This window comes from Phoca vitulina, unplaced genomic scaffold (genome assembly GCF_004348235.1).
Source record: "Phoca vitulina isolate PV1807 unplaced genomic scaffold, GSC_HSeal_1.0 scaffold52, whole genome shotgun sequence".
In the NCBI taxonomy this organism is placed as follows: domain Eukaryota; kingdom Metazoa; phylum Chordata; class Mammalia; order Carnivora; family Phocidae; genus Phoca; species Phoca vitulina.
The window spans coordinates 1,576,236-1,589,035 of NW_022589755.1; the positions used below are offsets into that span (position 1 = coordinate 1,576,236).

General features: G+C 41.2%; 1 protein-coding gene across 1 annotated transcript in view; it reads left to right on the forward strand.

Annotated features, from left to right (window-relative positions):
- DUXA (double homeobox A) overlaps positions 1-12,800 on the forward strand; it is a 33,102-nt gene that overhangs the window by 7,451 nt on the left and 12,851 nt on the right. The window lies entirely within an intron of this gene.

Genomic DNA, 12,800 nt, shown 5'->3' on the forward strand with positions numbered 1-12,800 from the left:
CCTAGTGCCTGGCTTTCCCAGGAGGTAGTAAGTTCCATGTTGGGCTAGAAAGGTGGGAGCTGAGTTTATTTTCATGTTTGAATGTATAAACTGGCTTCTTCCATTCCCCTGTAGGCATAGAAACTACACAAAATGACACCAATCTCACTCTCAGCTGTCTTATTTCTCCAGAGCAAATGCAGGGTGGCCAGAGAGACATTCAGTATATTTTATGTCTTCAGCCTGGGCTCTAGATCTCTCTCACTCTTCTTGGGAATATGTCGTTCTAAACATACCTTCAGCTTTTCCAGAAGCTGAGCCTGCTGGAGATGGTAAACAGAACTTCAGGAGCCAGAGGCAGAACTATATGGCACCACATAGCCCTACCGACCGATCGTAGATCCAGAGCTCAGCAGATCTTGAGGACAATGAAAATAAACTTATCAATAGCATTTTTCAGTCATCATAGTAATTGTGCTTTTCAGTAAGAAACATTTATTTGGTCTTTATCCCCATTCTGGCACAGAGCTTCTAAAACCTTTGGAATTTCCAGTGATTAGAGAAATTAGAGTTCTTCTTCCCTGAACTCCAGGAAGGGGGGAGGGGCTGGAGGTTGAATCATTTGCTGATGGCCAATGATTTATTATTTTTTATCTTAATTCCAGTATGGTTAACATACAGTGTTATATTAGTGTCAGGCGTACAATATAGGGTTTCAACAATTCTATACACTATTCAGTGCTCATCATGGTAAATACTCATAATCCCCCTCACCTATTTCCCCCATTCCCTCCACCTCCCTTCTGGTAACCATCAGTCTGTTCTCTATAGCTAAGAGTCTGGTTTTTTTTTTTCTCTTTTTTCCTTTGTTCATTTGTTTTCTTTCTTAAATTCCACATATGAGTGAAATCATACGGTATTTGTCTTTCTCTGACTAGTATATTTTAACATGTGGCTTTTTAAAAAGTTTTTTAAAAGATTTATTTGAGAGAGAGAGAGAGAGAGCGCACGCTCTCCCAAGCACTCGAGTCGGGGGAGGGACAGAGGAAGAGACTCTTTCAAGCAGACTCCCTGCAGAGCTCAGAGCCTGACACAGGGCTCAATCCCACGACCCACGAGATCATGACTTGAGCTGAAACCAAGTCGGCTGCTTAACCGACTGAGCCACCCACGTGCCCCCTCTTTTTAAAAAGTTTTTATTTTTATTTTTTAGTAATCTCTACCCCCAACATGGGGTTCAAACTCACAACCCCACCATCAGAGTTACATGTTCTACTGACTGAGCCAGCCAGGCACCCCTTGATTTATTTCACTTAGCATGATACTCTCTAGATCCATCCATGTTGTTGCAAATGGCAAGATGTCATTCTTTTTTATGGCTGAGTAATATTCCATTATATATATATATATAATTCCATTATATATAGTCTTTTATATTTATATTTATTACATATATTCCATCTATATAGAATATATATATTCTATCATATATATATCATATATATATTTATAAAGTATATATACGTATATATACTTTATCCATTCATCAATGGACGGACACTTGGAATGCTTCCATAATTTGGCTGTTTTAAATAATGGTGTGATAAACATAGGGGTGTATATATCTTTTCAAGTTAGTGTTTTCCTATTCTTTGAGTAAATGCTCAGTAGTAGAATTACTGGGTCATATGGTAATTTTATTTTTAGGAACTACATTTTCTAAGGAGTTCTCTTCTATATGTAGCATGTACTATCATGTGAAAAAAAAAGTTAACACACTGCCAATTTTCCTAAGAAGAAAAAGGATTTTTAAATATTTGGTAAAATATACATAACATAAAATCTGTTGCCATTTTAATAATTTTTAAGTGTACAATTGAGAGCATTAAGTACATTCACACTGTTGAGAAAGTGTGACCACTGTCTGTTTCTAGAACTTTTTCTTTAAAAAAAAAAAGCTTTTTTAAATTTATTTGACAGAGAGAGAGAGGGAGAGTGCACAAAGAGAGGGAGCAGCATGCAGAGGGAGAAGCAGGGTCCCTGCTGACCAAGGAGCCTGACGCGGGACTAGATTCCAGGACCCTGGGATCATGACCTGAGCCAAAGGCAGATGCTTAACGACTGAGCCACCCAGTTGCCCCTATATTTGACGTTTCTAAGTGACCTATTCCTTGACTTGCTTGTTTTATAAATAATCTTTCTGTGACTTTCTGGAGACCCACTCAGGGACTGCATTCTTTAGGCAGTATTTTCTTTTTAAATAATTAAGTGTAATTGTAGTAAAATAAATAGACCATAATATGTACTATCACAACCAGTGTAGAGTTCAGTGGTATTAACTACATGTGTGTTTTTCAACGAGCACCACCATCCCACTCCATAATTGTTTTCCCCTCGCAAAACTAAAACTCTATACTGCAGAACGATAACTTCCCATCCCCCTCACCTCAGCCTGCGGTAACCACCATTCTACTTTCTTTCTCTATGAATCTGACTATTCTAGGTATCTCCTATAAGTGGAATCATACAATATTTGACCTTGTGTGTGACTTTTTTCCCATAGCATTATGCCTTCAAGGCTTACCCATCCTATGGTGTGTGTCAAATTTGTCTTCCTTTCTAAGGCTGAATAATATTCCATTATATGCATACAGCACATTTGGTTTATTCATTTATTCATTGATGGACACTTAGGTTGCTCCCATCTTTGGGCTATTGTGAATAATGATGCTATAAACATGCGGGTACAAATATCTGTTTCAATCTCTGTTTTCAATTCTCTGGGTTATATATCCAGAAGTGAATTGCTGGACCATATGATGAAGAATTTTTAAAGTAAACGATATTATGAAGCAGATATTTTATTATTTTTAAAAAACATTTTATTTTTTTAAACTAGGCGCCACACCCAACGTGACCTCGAACTCATGACCCCAAGATCAAGAGTCACATCCCTACTGACTGAGCTAGCCTGGTGCCCCTGAAGCAGATATTTTAAAAAGTAAAATATCTGGTCAAATAGGGATTTCTACAAGGAGTGTGGTAATTTTAAATATGCTAAAATTTCAAACCCAGTTAATAAAGTTACATTCTATAAAAATTAAAAGTTAAAAAAATCTACATTATGTAATAGATGGAAAACCTTTAATTGATGTATACCCATACACACACACAAAGATATCTGTGACATATATACTTTATTTTAAATAAGTTCATATTCTAGGTCAATACTATCCAATAGAAATTCCTGTGTTGCTGGAAATACTCTTTACTGGTGCTGTCTAATAGCCACAAGCTGCAGCTGACCACTGAATAGGACAAATAATGGCTAGTGTGGCAAGAGGAACTGCATTTTTAATTTATTTTAATTTTTTGAAGCTTTATTTATTTGAGAGAGAGGGAACACAATTCCCTCTCTGTGGGAGGGGCAGAGGGAAATGGAGAAAGAATCTCAAGCAGACTCTGCACCAAGCCCAGAGCCCCAACGTGGGGCTTGATCTCACAACACTGAGATCAGGACCTGAGCTGAAACCAAGAGTTGGACACTTAACCAAATGCGCCACCCAGGTGCCCCATAATTTATTTTACTTTAAATGTATATAGTCACTATGGGAAACAAACTGAGGGTTGTTGGAGGGGGGAAGTAGGGGGGATGGGGTGACTGGGGGATGGGCATTAAGGAGGGCACTTAATGTAATGAGCACTGGGTGTTACATGCAAATGATGATTCACTAAACTCTACCTCTGAAACTAATAATACACTATATGTTAATTAATTTAATTTAAATTAAAAAAAATAAAGGCAAAAAAATGTGTATAGGCACGTGGCTAGCGGTTACCCCATTGAACAGCGCAGATCTAGAAAGCATTTTGTGAACTATTTAATCCAACATTACATTGGCAGCATCTTTCCAATTTTATAAATGTGCTCCTCAAACACTGGTACCTGTTTGATGGCATTAGTAGGTTAGAAAGTATATGTAAAACTATATCTTAATCACAGCAAAACTGAAACAGTGCCCCATGAGTTAATGAAGTTAAAACTAGCAGAAAATTATAAATAAAATCTTTAAAAAAAGACTAGCAGAAAATTTTAATCTTGTTTTTTAGACAACTGTTTCCCAATAAGCTATTGGGCCTTTTCAGACCCCACTAACAAACCCACTAGCTGTCTCTGCAGAAGCCTGGACTCAAGGTCAACTGTTACAGTCCCAGCCCATGAACGAGGAAGGCCCTGCATTTCTTAATCAAGAAAATGAGCCCAAGACCCCACCCAGCTTATACCAGCTGCCCTAAATTGCTTCCCCTTGTCCTGACATCAGGGGCTGCGTTTTGCTTTGCTCTGGTGTTGTCTTTACCCCCAGATGAACATGGGATGTATGTTACGTATAGGTTTGCTCATTATGCACGCTCCGTCTTTACTCATGAAGAGTCATGCTCCCCCACTCTCTTCATCAATATGCATGTAGCCTCAACTCCTTTGATTATAAAAAACTTGTTCTCTCCGCCTTCCGGAAGGCGGGTTTGGAGCTCTCCCTCCCGCGTCCTTGTCTCCTCATCTGGCTGCCTCTTGAATAAACCCTTTCCCTGCTGCACGTCAGGCAGACGGACTTGGGTTCAGTTACAGAACCAAAACAATAAGGATAAATTTTAAGAGAATGTACATGACCCAAATGAAGAAACCTAAAATACTGCACTAAAGTACCTAAAAAGAAGACGTGAATATTAGTAACAGCGGGCTGGCATCGAACCCAGAAGTCAGGAAAAGAACGAAATAAAGCGAAAGTGTAATAAATACTTAATGAAGATAAAGTAACCTGGGTGGTTTTGGAGCAAGGTCTCCTTAAAATAACCGAGTCCGAAAATGTTCCTGGTGAGGTGATATTTTGAGCCAACATTGACAGGAGAATGCATGAACTGCGTGAGAATCTAGAGGAAAAGATTTCAAGGCAGTAAGTTTAAGAGTACTGAGGTGAGAGAGGAGCAAAAGGTCCAAGGACCAGAAGAGACTGTTTGATAGGGATGCTATTTAGGAAGGAAGTGCTCAGGGGGGTAGGGGAGAGGCGGGAGGGGCAGCTTTCTAAAAGAAAGGGGAAACCATGAGCCATTGAAAGGTTTCTAATCGGCTTTAGGTTTAAAAGGGCATGGATCCGGAGAATAAACAATCAATAAGTGTCGGGGGGCTCGTGAAAGAGAAGTGGGCTGTGTGTTAGGGATCACACCAGTCCTGGACACTACAGGGTTAAGATTTGAATGTGGATTTTCCCGTCCACCTCGTTTGCTATGAAACCCCTGAGTCTGTCCGTGGGACAGCAACTTCTGAGACAGAGATAATGATGAATGTATACAATTACTCTGTGCCGGGTGCCCTTCTGAGTTCTTTCCGTGTCTTAGACCAGTTAATCCTCACTACAGGGTCGCTTCCTTCATTATGACTATGGCAGATGAGGCAGGTGAGGCCTGGAGTGATAATGTCATTTGTTGGTGGTCCGACAGCTAGCACAAGGTGGATCGGAGGCGGGGCCCCGGAGTGCGCTTGCTTTACCCCTGGCTACCCGGCTTCCCACAGCCTCCTGGAGATTTTCAGAGTAGGTCGCCTTCAGTTCAGAGGAGTGCTCAGCGCTGGAGGGATATCAGTTTGAGGGCCGTGAGCTGACATATGGCTTCGTAAGGAGATGCAGTGGCAAGTTCTTCCATCATAATTCTAAAGTGTTAGGTTATACGTGCTTTCAGATTATTTTTATTTAAGAAAGATGCTTTTTAAAGATTATTTATTTGAGAAAGCAAGGAGGGGGAGGGGCAGAGGGAGAAGAAGAGAATCTCAAGCAGACTCCTGCTGAGTGCGGAGCCTGATGCGGGGCTTGATCTCATGACCCTGAGGTCATGACCTGAGCGAAAATCAAGAGTCAGATGCTTAACCGACTAAACCACCCAGGAACCCCTAAGAAAAATGCTTTATCACTGGAGTCCAGTTCTGCAGTTTGAGAACAATTATCTACAGTTTGAGACATTGTGGTTACTTTTTGGGACTGGATTGGAATTAACAGAGGTATTTTCAAGTGAATTTCCACACAGACAGTAAACCAACATGTGATGCTTCTGCATGGTGGGGAACCAGCTCAACGTTCACCAGTTTTACCATTCAAACTACTCTGAAATTCCTCTTCTTGCCATGTGGAGATAACAACGATGCTGTCAAATTGGGTCTCGGGACTCTAAACTCCAGGTTGGAATATGTCTGCAGGCTCAATCACCATTTATTTTTCAAACCATTAAGTCTTAACAAACCCTCTCCACTAACACTAAACCCACACCCTGACGCTTTTGAAGGATGATAAAGCAACTTCCCCACAGCAATTCTCACCTTTGCCACAGTTAGGGGGAAAATGATGTCATTCCTTTCATTTCACCCCTCAAATCAGGGCTGATTAGTAGAATCAATTCACGGGCACCTGGGTGGCTCAATCGGTTAAGTGTGTGCCTTCGGCTCAGGTCATGATCCCAGGGTCCCAGGATCGAGCGCCACATTGGGCTTCTTGCTCAGCGGAGAGCCTGCTTCTCCCTCTCCCTCTGCTGCTCCCCCTGCTTGTGCTCTCTCTTTCTCTGTCAAATAAATAAATAAAATATTTTTTTAAAAAAGAGTAGAATCAGTTCATTTTTTAGAAAGACAATTTAAAAAAAAGTTTTGGATTCATAGCAAAATTGAGAGGAAAGTATAGAAAGTTCCCAGTTGGCATGCCATTTTTAGTTCAAAAAAAAAAAAAAAGAAAAAAGTAAAGAAAGTTCCCATACACCGCCCCACTTCACCCCCCCACACACACACAACCTTCCTCCGTTATCAACATCCCTCACCAGAGTGGTACATTTGTGCAACTGATGAATCTACATTGACCCATCATTATCATCCGAAGACCATTGCTTACGTTAGCGTTTGCCCTTGGTGGTGTACGTCCTCTGGGCTTGAGCCAGGGGGTTTGGACCAATGGTATCCACCACTGCAGCATCAGAGTGGGTATTTTCACTGCCCCCAAAGTCGTATTTATCCCTCCCCTTTACAGTAAGGTTATTTTACAAATAACCATCTTCAGATATGTTTGAAGGAATATCAAGTCGCTTGTAGCCTATCTCATAAAGTCTGGTGTAATCTTTCAGGATTCAGTTGGACACTTAGTTTTGGAAAGTTGCTATGTCTATAGGCAGAGGTTACATAACGAGCATTTAAATTCAAGACACAGACAAGGGTGGGACCTAATTGGCATATTGGTTTCATTTTGAGATGAAATGTATGGGTGAAGGGCACTCCTTGTGTTTCTTCTGTGGACCCAATTTTACCCCAAGGTCATCATCTGCCCTCTTCCACTCTTCCTCTTGCTTAAATTCAAATAATGTGTTTCAGTTTGTAAGTTATTTTCAACCAGAAGCAAAGAATGTTGATGAAGATGGAAAGTTATTTTTAACGTTCATTTTTACACCAAAGTTGACATAATGTTGAGGAGGTTAAAAAAATACAACTTCTTGTAAGAGATTTTCTTGTTGCTGTTTTAGTTTATTTCATGGCGCCTTCGATTATTTGGATAAAGACTGATGTTTTTCTTTTTTCACTGTATCACTTTATTGTTTTCACTGTATCGATTTAAAATGAAGGATTTTTTTACTTTCATAGGATTTAAAATATTTTTGTTGGAAACTGGACAGATTTTTCAAAATATTTCTAAAATTGCAATTTTTATGGGAGTTTATTAGGTTTTGGGGAAATGGTGGGTGAGGAGGTCTGATAGGACTAATTTAAGTGGGGTTTAGTCCTTCCGATAGGATGTAAATGTGGGTTTTTTTTTTTCCGGACTGGATTATCGTGTGGGATGAGCTAGGGAGGGGGCTGATTAAATTTATTTTGATCCTTAATTTAGCTTTTCAGAATATATGTCTTTTCATTTCCAATCCACCCAAGGAGACAAAAAGACCACAGGCATTGGGAAACAACTTGCCAACTTATACCGGATTCCATTGGAGGTAGGTTGTTGGGTTTTTTTCTCTGAAGGTCAAATGTTTTAGATTTGTAGGGTTGGATTGTAAACTTTTCATATTAGAGTGTAATGCTGCCAGGACACCCCAGATCGTTGTCATGCTTTTGAGTCTTCAGCATCACTGCTCCATGGTTACTTTTCTGACCTTATTATTTTCCATTCTCAGCTTTCTTTGCTGTGTCCTAGCCGACACCATCTTTGCCTCATGGTCTTGGCAAGGCTCATTTCAAAGGTGCAGTTGAACTTCTGTTTCTTTTATTCTCAGTTCATCTCTATTTTATACATTGACATCACGTCTGTACCCGTGTAGATTCACCTTACTCCCTTCAATATTTAGCCTATCAGTTTTGTGTTTTTTCCTGGAGACATCCCTCCTGGGCCCTTGTGCCCCTGTGGACTCCTTGCTGTCAAAACTTGCACACAGCCAATGTCCTGGAGTCTCCCCTTGGCTCATCTCTTCTGTTTGCTGTGTTGGCGTGGACTAGAAGAATTGTGGGTTTGTGCTGAAGAGAGAAATTATCGCTTTGTACACGGTCAACAGCAAGAGAAAACGGAAGGAAAAAACTTTGAAGCCTAGAACTGAGATTCTGGTCTTGAATGTTCTCACAGTTAATGGAAGCCAGATGTGGGAACCAGTAAGTAAAAAATATTGTTAGGAGTGTGGCAAGTTGTGTGGGGCAAAGGAAGAGTATATGTCCATCAAAGACAGTGTGTCAAAGAGTTTCATTTCATAGCATACTGGTGGGAAGAGTCACAAGTGATGAATTCTGATTTCCATTTCAGGAGGTGATGGGGAGATGCAAACCAAATAGAGATGCACCAAGAAAATAAGGAGAGGATTTGGAATCAAGCGAACTTCATCTATCATAAAATACCTACTAAGCAGAAAGGCTATGGATATGAAGCTTTTGCAAACATATTCTATCTTGGGGCACCTGGGTGGCTCAGTCGTTAAGCGTCTGCCTTCAGCTCAGGTCATGATTAAGGGTCCTGGGATCAAGCCCCATGTCGGGCTCCCTGCTCAGCGGGAAGCCTTTTTCTCCCTCTCCCTCTGCAGCTCCCCCTGCTTGTGCTCTCTCCCGCGAGAGTGCACTCTCTCTTTCTTAAATAAACAAAATCTTAAAAAAAAAAATTTCATCTCAGCTCAAACATTATTCCATCAAGACAAAAACTCCATGAGCATGTCTTAAGTGGAAGGAGTTTGAAAAATAGCTTAGATTTACTTAACTAGAAGAAAGAACCTTTATGAATTTAATGGAGATGAAAAAAATTATTCTGTTATAGTTAATTTCAAATGAAGTGTGAGAAAATCCACACAGGTAAGAAAACCTATGAATATGGTGAATGAAGCCATGTTCAGTCTGAAGTTACACCTGACTGGATACCAGAAAGGATATTCTGGAGAGAAACTGTATGGATATAACAGGTGTGGGAAAGCCTTTACTGATCAATCACTCATCCCTCATGAAACACACAAGGTCTCACATAGGTGAGAGACACTATTAATGTGGGTTCTGCCAGAAAGCCTTTAGAAGAAAAGCACGCCTCATTATACACCGGAGAATTCACCCTGGTGAGAAACCCTGTAAATGTAATGAATGTGGGAAGCTATCCAGAAGGTGGAATTTTGTTATGTATGCCAACAGACTAAGACATCATTATTTCATACAATCTTCAAATCATCAAAATACTTGGGCAAGAAGAATTATGAAACTTGTCCTCTTTTCTAAATTTGCATCAGTTAGGACTCCTTGTGTTGGAAATGACAGAATATTAAAACCAACTTTTCAGCAGCAAAATAAAGTTTAGTGGTGCATATCACTGAAAAGTCCAGTATAGCTCCTGGAAAGGAAGAGAGAATGTTCGGTGATTGAATGATTACTTAGAAAACCAAAGGGAAACAAACAAACAAAAATGAACAGTGTCTTTATTGCTGGACAGAAGCAAAACTGACAGTAAATATATCATTGTGTTGGGTTCAAATAATGTTAGAAATAAGTAAATAAGGATCTGAAGAAAAAGTGGCTTGCAAAAAATGTTATAGAGATGATGGTGGGGGGAACCCCCATCATTTTAAGAGAAACTGGTTTATAGGAAATATCACTGAAATTAAAGTCTGATTCTTTACCTGTTTTAACTGCTGATTAATGATATGATTTGCACACACTTTGAAAAAAGCAGGGGCGTCTGGGTGGCTCAGTTGGTTTAGCAACTGACTCTTGGTTTCGGCTCAGGTCGTGGTCTCGGGGTCCTGGGATTGAGCCCTGAGGAGTATGCTTCGGTTTCTCTCTCCATCGCCTTCTGCCCCTCCCCCACTCTCTCTCTCGAAAATAAAAATAAAATAAATCTTAAAAAAAAAAAGAAAGAAAAAAGCCAAGCTGCATTAGTGCTGCCATCACCAAGGAAGGCTGAGAAGACAAGATTCTCCAGGACCCCCACCTCCCCACACTCCCCACAACTATGGGAATTGGTGGGAGACAGACATGAGATCTCATCTGAATGTGGAAATTATAATGTCATGGGACTACCCAGGAGTGATCAAGCAACCCCACGTAGGTCCTGGGAGAAACATGAGTCAAAAGAAGGAACAAAGGAGAGGATCTTGATTTAAGATAGATTTAAGATGGGAATCTTGGAGTCCGTCTTTGCACTCTGCCTAGCACACTAGGGAATATTTATTGAATATCTACTCTGTACCAGACCCTGTTCTTTTTTTTTTTAAAGAATTATTTATTCATCTTAGAGAGAGAGCGGGGGAGCAGGGGAAGGAGCAGAGAGAGAGAGAATCTCAAGCAAACTCTGTGCTGAGTGTGGAGCTTGACGCAGGGCTCCGTCCCAGGACCCTGAGATCATGACCTAAGCCAAACTCAAAAGTCAGGTGCTTAACCAGCTGAGCCACCCAGGCGTCTCACCAGGCTCTGTTGTAAGCACTTTACACGTTTTAGCTCACGGAATCCTCACAGTAGCGCTATGAGGTAAAGATGAAAAATGATCCCCACATCAGATGTAAGAAAACTGAGGCATGAGGAAGTTGTAAATTTGCCCCAGGACACAGTTAGCAAACTGCAATAGGCAATAGGACTCCCGAGCCTATGCTCTGAACAATAAAGAAATGCACGCTTGCTGGCCTGGCCACTGTGTACAATTGTGCAGTGTGTGTATTGCATGAAAACTCCTGCCCGGGACAAAAGGAGGAGCTGAAATCCAGCCCACTGTCTGCTCCCCATGCCATGGTCACTGCTCTCTGCTCAACCTGTCCCAAGGAATGGATGCCTTGTTCTTCCCACAGAAGTGTCATCCATAAGCCAGGCCATGTATCTATAGGTCTGTCTGACCAAAGGGTACTTTTCCCTAATTTGCACACATTCGTTCTAAACCCCAGCAGCTCTGGACACATGGTTTTGGGGCTCTGGACACACTGGTTCCCCAGTAAGCAGGGCTTTTCCTTATCTTGCCCCAAATCCCACCTTGGCTCCCAGATTGATTTTTTTTTCTTTTCATCTTGGAGGTCCCAAGGTTCCTAGGCCTAAATATTTTCCTAGTAGCCCAGACTTGCAACAGTGGTGACGACCCAGAAAGAATGCATCTTTCAGTGGTCCAGCCTCCACTGCCCATCGCCGTTGGGCCACCCGTTCACTGCTCAATGCAGACAGAGAGACAAAAGAAGAATAAAATTGGGTTCTCGTGGGGAAGACAAGATTTGCACATACTTAATAAAATATTTTCCAATATCATTATACATAAAATAGCTTTCGGCAATTTTCTGCCCTATCCTCTCTATCTGTGAAGAGAGAGATTTGAAGCTGAAATACCCCTCAGTAGCCAGGGAGCTGTGGTATTTGAGCACATAATATACGTGTATACATTCCATGTGCTCAAATGCCATGCCTCTCTGGATATTTGAGTAGCACCTCCATTTCAACAATCCGATATTTACTGTATCATTCTGTGGAACCCGCCTCTCCTGTTTCCTCGTTCCTTCAGTGGGTTGTGAAACCAGGCATCTGGGAGCATGATCATGGATACCTCCTTCTCTCACATCTCCCATAAACAACTGATGGCCCATCCTGCTATTCTATCACCTTAGAATGCACTACTCATCCAGAGTACCACGTCCTTCGTTCAGTATCTCAAAAGCGATCTCAGACTGGCTTAAAAAATAACAGGAATCCATGGATGTATGTAACAGAGATGGCCAGAGGGAGGGCTGATATGTGGGAATCAGGTGAGGCTCTATCCAGCAGCTTAAACAATGTTGACAGTAATCCAGTTTCTCTATTTCTGTTCATGCTACTTCGACTGTGTTGACCTGATCCTCAGCTTCTACCTGGTGGTCTCCCGGTTGCTCCAGCCTCTATCTTTTGGGCAGCAACACACCATACCACACCAAATTATCTTGGGGACAAGAGAGCAAGCATCTTTTTTTCCAGAAACCCTAGCAAATGTCTCCAGTGTGCTCATTGGCTCTGCCTGAGATATGTACCAACCTCAGGACCATTCACTGTGGTTGAACTGGAGATGGGGTTCACTGACTAGACTCCAGGACATTCTTAGAGTGAGTGTAGAGTCAATTCTACCCAAACAGCATGGGTTGAAATGGAGGTGGGGTTCCTAATGGAAATCTCATGCAATCTCCTATCCTCCTTGAACTGGTCAGTAATCCAGTGGCTCCATTTTCAAAATATCTAGAATCTTCTCAACACTGCTATCCTGATCAGAACTACCATTTTCTCTCCCTTGGATTTTACAGAAATGTCACTGCATCCACCTTTGCCCCCACAGACTCAGAACAATTGC